Source organism: Chelon labrosus (genome assembly GCF_963514085.1).
Source record: "Chelon labrosus genome assembly, chromosome: 22".
NCBI lineage: Eukaryota > Metazoa > Chordata > Actinopteri > Mugiliformes > Mugilidae > Chelon > Chelon labrosus.
In genome coordinates this window covers 22,788,521-22,794,532 of record NC_140355.1, presented here as the reverse complement: position 1 = coordinate 22,794,532, position 6,012 = coordinate 22,788,521, and positions in this window count along the sequence as shown.

Sequence of the window (6,012 nt, the reverse complement as noted above, 5' to 3'; positions counted from 1 at the left end):
ATTAAATAACACATATGTTCATGTATGCAAACTAACACAAAGGTGACAGTGAAGAAGACCGAGTCTAAAGTCGCGTGGATCGACTGAGCGCGCTCGGTCCGCCGCTACACTCGCCGCGTTGCAGGTTCAACACAAGAAAGCGCACATTTTAAAAGATGGGACGGTCAAAAAGAAACGAGCAGAGGAAGAGAGTTTGAGTAAGTGCTGTAAAAAGAGAGAGAGAGATGAAGAGGTTGTGACTGAGGAGGTATTAGAGAGAGAGAGAAAAAGAAGGGAATGTTCATTTGCAACAGGTTGCAGAGAAATGAAGCAAATTTCACTTGATGTGAAGACGCTAATGAGAGAAATAATTATCAGAGCCATGTTAGAAAAACTCAGAACTGCAGCGAATGAAATCCAGAAACACAAAACTATGGAAGCAAAGAGACGTGAAAATGAACCACGACAGAATACAGAGTTTATTTGCACAAAAAAAAAGTTCAGTTACAGTTGTTTAAATTCATCACTTTCAAATCTAATCCATGTGTCGCTGGGCTCAGGCTGCACGCGTTTAAATTTATCCCAGGTCACACTGAAGATCTGTTCAGATTATCAGTTAATGTGAGATGTTTCCAGATCTGATCACAGACTCATCGACAGGATTTAAAATCTGGATGATTACATCATCCTTTTAACAATGACCAGTTAGAGAAACACGTCTACAAAGACACTAGGCTAACGTTAGCTAGCATGTTAGCTCGCAAATCCCACCTCTAGTTCTGAATAAGGAAGTCTCCATAAAACATCAAACCCAATCTGCAACAGTGAGATCTGAGAGAAGACAATCTCTAAAGATTCTCTTTAGGTGTGTGATGTGACATGATTTGAAAAATAAATCACGTAGGATTTTTTTTTTTTTTTACTGCAGGCTGAGCTCAGCTTTGGAGACGTTAGAAAAGAGACTAAAATCCTTGCCAACATGACTTAAGTTTAAATTTACAAACTTTAAAATGACGATTTTTACATATTTTAACATTAAATTCGTGGTTTTATTTCACAGAGAATTTGGTCTTCATTTGCTTCCATATGTCAGAGTGTGTGGTGTTAATTAATATTCAGACATCAGGGAGAACTGGTGACGAAGGAACGTCGTCAGCGTTAGCATGAGCCGATAGCTTTGCAGATTTCAGAGTGAGGATCTAAAAGCCATAACGAGCGTGACGGTGATGCTTTGCTGCACAAACTTTATCGTGTTGTGTTTTTGAAAACTTTAGTCCTTTTTTCTTTTTGTGCTGTATTAAATCGATATTTCTGGATGTCTGCGGTCCTGCTCGATAAAAAAAAAGCAGATTTGTTTTTCTGTTTGAAATTCAGGGAGATTTTACATCAGCTGTTAAGTTCGATTTAAAAAGATGTTTTAAAAAAAATCCACTTTAAAGTCAGCTGATCCGCCGGTGTCCGACTCAGCTTGAGCCCAATTATGGCTAACGCAAAATAAAAAAGTGCAGTAAAATAAATCTCCCTTGACTCTTTAATAGATTGTAAATCACGCTTTAGTACAGGGTTCCCAACCTAAGGGTCACGGCCCTCCAATGGGTCACCGATTCATTCTGAGAGGTCAGAAATTTCTTTTAATCACGTTTTTCATGTAAATTTTGAAAAGCATTAATATTTAAATATTTATATTCATATTTCCAGACAAATTTCCTAAAAGTAAAGATTCTTGACTCTTAACATGAATGATTTGTGCCTTGTGTCTGAGCTGGGTCGGACACCAGCCGGCTGATGGCCTGCTGACGGCCTGCCGATGGTCTGCCGATGGTCTGGTCTGCCGACGGTCTGCCGACTGACATCCACGTTTCTTTTCTTTTCTTTTCTTTTTTATTTCTGAGGAGTCCGACGTGGCTGGAGGTTGTTCACATTTGAATATTTTGGTTATAAAACTGTATATTTGGAACTCGAAACCTTCGGCCACAGTCCGCCGTCTGCAGCTAAAACCCACCGATCGAGGTCCCTGTAGCTGTCCTGGTGTGAACGACGCTGCTTTCTGTTTAGTGATTTATTGTTTTTAAAAAAAGGGCAGAGCCCCGACGAGTTTTCTTCCACTCTCCTTTTATAAAAGCCGAGTGAAGGACGCAGGAGCCAGGAGCTCGTCCTCGGTCCCATCTGTCCCCCCCCCTCATGAAAATATTTAATTTAATTTGGTGACATGAGTGAATGTCCTCCGTGCTGTAGATGTACACTTCCTCCCTCTTTACGTGCACTAAAGCTTGGAATAACCGCGAGTTAGTTATTCTTTGTTAGCGGCATAAGCTGGCCTTTGTCGCCACCTGGAGGCAAATAAGGATAAATCATGTGCAGTCCCTCACTCAGAGATGTGGTAGTATTTGTATTTTGCAGAAAAAAAAATAAATATATACAGGCTCTGTTATGAAATGTCTGTGTGGTGTCGTCATTGTCTCATTTGTTTCATGTTTGAAAGGATTAATTAAATACTTTTAGAGCTTTTTCTTTCTTCAAACATGCAGCTGATATTGTCAAAACTGACAATACAGAAGTGCATTCACGAAAGAAGAGATTTTGGAGACTTGGACTCGTCCTTTATTAGAGCAGTTCAGAATTAGCTTGAGATTTATTGTGTTTTAAGATTTCTTCAGTGTTAAAGTGATTCTGTGACGCCTGTCAGTACATGAGATGGTACAAAGCAAACATAAACACATAGTGGAAAATTCTGCAAACTTAATTTTCTAAAAAGTGAAAGACATTCAGGCTCTGTGGTACCATTTAGGCTGAATTTGCCTTCAGACTGAGTCGTTTTTCACCCCAATTTCATTTTTGGAAAATTAAGTTTGCCGAATTTTCTCTGAACAGTCTACGTTTGCGTCATATCACCTCATGTACTGACAGCTGTTACTGAATTACTCTGATGATGAGAAAATCTGAAAATCCGATAATTCTCAAGCTAATTCTGTACAGCTCCTCACTGATATGTAATATTGTCTCATTTTCCTGAATAAATAAGTACCCAAGTATGACATTCCTGTTTAATTAGTTTGATTGGATTCTCTTTGTCTAATTTCAGGATCTGGGTTTTTTAAATATCCACAGTGAGCTTGTTTCTTTTTGAGGCAGAAATTATCTAAAAATGTTTTATAATTTATTTATTTTTGCTTGTGTAGAGTGTTTTACACTGCCGAAAAACCGGGAATCAAACCCTCAGCCTTGAATCAACCTGCTGTGCAGCACATCATCATCACAACCTGTAAAACAACTGAATAAACAAAATCACTTAAACAGTAAATGTACTCTGGTTGTGGAGGTGAACTACAACCAGCAGGGGGCGCCACAGATTGTTCATCGCTCCTGAATGCTCCTGTCTTTCAGCTGAACAACATCCAGACATTGTTGATGCATTAAATCATCATCACTCAGGTCCTGAAACTAGACTAAAGTGAGCCAATATTACATATCAGAGAGGTGTAAAACTAAGTGAAGCCTTGTTTCAAGTATCTGCTGTGACCTCCTTGTCACTAAATGTTTCTGGTAACAGCTGATCAGTGGTCTACAGCAGCTTGGAGGAATTTTAGCCCATTCCTCAGAACAGAACCACTTCAGTTCTGAGATGTTGGTGGGTTTCCTCACATCAACTGCTTGCTTCAGGTCCTTCCACAACATTTCTATTGGATTAAGGTCAGGACTTTGACTTGGCCGTTCCTAAACATTCATCTTGTTCTTCTTTAACCGTTCTTTTGTAGAACCACTTGTGTTCTTGGTTCTCGTTGTCTTGCTGCATGACCCAGTTTCTCTTCCTTAATATCTTCTCCTTACTTCCTTCCTTCTTTCCTTCCTTCCTTCCATCCTTTTCCTTCGTTCGTTCGTTCCTTTCTTCGTTCCTTTCTTCCTTCCATCCTTCACTTTCCTTCCTTCCTTTGTTCTTTCCTTTCTTCCTTCCCTTTCCTTCCATTTCCTTCACTCGTTCCTTCCTTCCTTCCTTCCTTCTGTTTCCTTCCTTCCTTCCTTCCTTCATCATCATCTTCAGTTTAAAATCTACGTCGTTGCTGCAGTAGTGCCAAGTTATTATTCAAACCATGTCATGTCCCTTCGTGTCCTCAGCTCTGTCCTCTTGTTTATCAAGTTTCTCTCCACCTGTGGAGGTGCAGAGGTGGGCGGTAACACTCCTCACCTGAAACTCGTTGGTGCTTAATCAGCTTAACCTGCCTCACCTGAGGAGACGCGACTAAAGGACCTGCTTGGAGAGCTGCAGGGTCTCTCTGTGTCATGTGTCTCTACTTTACGTTGCTTCCCCTCGAGCTGTGAAACATAACGTGTGAGAAGACGAACCGAGCTGGAATCCAGCAGGTCACTTCTTGTCGGTCACCTGACCCAACAGTTCAGGAAGTTCCCTGCGTGGAGGACCAATCAAAGTCGCCGGCGTCTCTTTGTCTCTGTTGTGGTTTCTGAGGATCTCTGTGTTACCTTGACTCAGAACTACACAACACACTGCCGCATACCAAGACACACAACCCCGAGAGGTCACATGAAGGATGTTTTGGCTGCTTCTGTACGCCTGATAAACACAAACTGGTTTCAACTGGATGCAGCGGCAGGCGGAGAAAGAGAGCGGCGCTCAGATAAGCGTTCAGCTTTTTAATGAGACCTGTGAAAGACGTCTTTTGTCCCGGACTCACGGCTGCAAGAGTGAAAAGACAAGAGTCAGCTCGTATTTAGGTTCACTACTGTAGGGGCCGCACGAGTTCAGATGTTGGTCTCTGATGACGTCACTGATGAAAACAAAGTAGAAAATAATGAATCTATAACGTTGACCTGAATACATATGATGAGAACAGAGCTGCAGATATGTATAGCCTGTATAAAAAAAAAGCAGCACCTCAGCACCATCAGTAGCATTCAATAGTACTCCAACATCTCTCATGGGAGTTCTGCAGCCTTGAGTTCTCGCTATGTTTTTAAGGACTGTGCATAAAGAGCATAAAGCTATATTTGCATAATTTAAAGTTTGCTGAATTATCTATTAGTAGCTCCTGTTTGTAAATCACTCATGATTATATAAAAAAATATCACTGGATTAATGGGAGACTGAAATTTTAATATTTCCAAAGGGAGTTTTGCAGATCTGATGCATGTTTTTTTTCTCCTTGGACACTGGGTCGTCACATGATTCTTCTCACAGTCGTAATGTTTTAGTTATGTGTTGGATTTTAGTCACACTTTTATTGTCTTTTTTTCTGCAGAAAGTTTCCAGTTCTGTGAGATTCTAGCACACACTCTAATATCTGGTTGGACCTCCTTTATCTTTGATTCCAGCTCATTCTCTGTATCATTGTTTCTAGAATCTTCTCCAATGTCTCCAGATTTATTTCCATCCAGTGTTTCATTCATTTTCCACCAAGATCTTGTATTGATGATGGGAGAGTCTGACCACTGCACAAAGCCTTCTCCAGCACATCCCAAAGATTCTCAATGGGGTTCAGGTCTGGACTCTGTGGTGGCCAATCCATGTGTGAACATGATGTCTCATGCTCCCTGAACCACTCTTTCACAATCTGAGCCCCATGAATCCTGACATTGTCATCTTGGAATATGATCCATTGATGGAATAACCTGGTCATTCAGTATATTCAGGTAGTCAGCTGACCTCATTCTTTGGACACATAATGTTGCTGAACCTAGACCTGACCAACTGCAGCAACCCCAGATCATAGCACTGCCCCCACAGGCTTGTACAGTAGACACTAGGCATGATGGGTGCATCACTTCATCTGCCTCTCTTCTTACCCTGATGCTTCTCCACTATCCTTCCAGTTTTTAATAATGCCTTGGACAGTTCTTAACCCAGTTTTAGTAGTTTCTACAATCTCCTTAGATGTTTTCTCTGCTTGATGCATGCCAATGATTTGACCCTTCTCAAACAGACGACCACAGGATGTGTCTTTAGACATGGTTGTTGAAGAAATGAGAAGCTGCTCATTGCATCAGTTGGGCTTAAATAACTTGTTGTCAGCTGAAAGATAA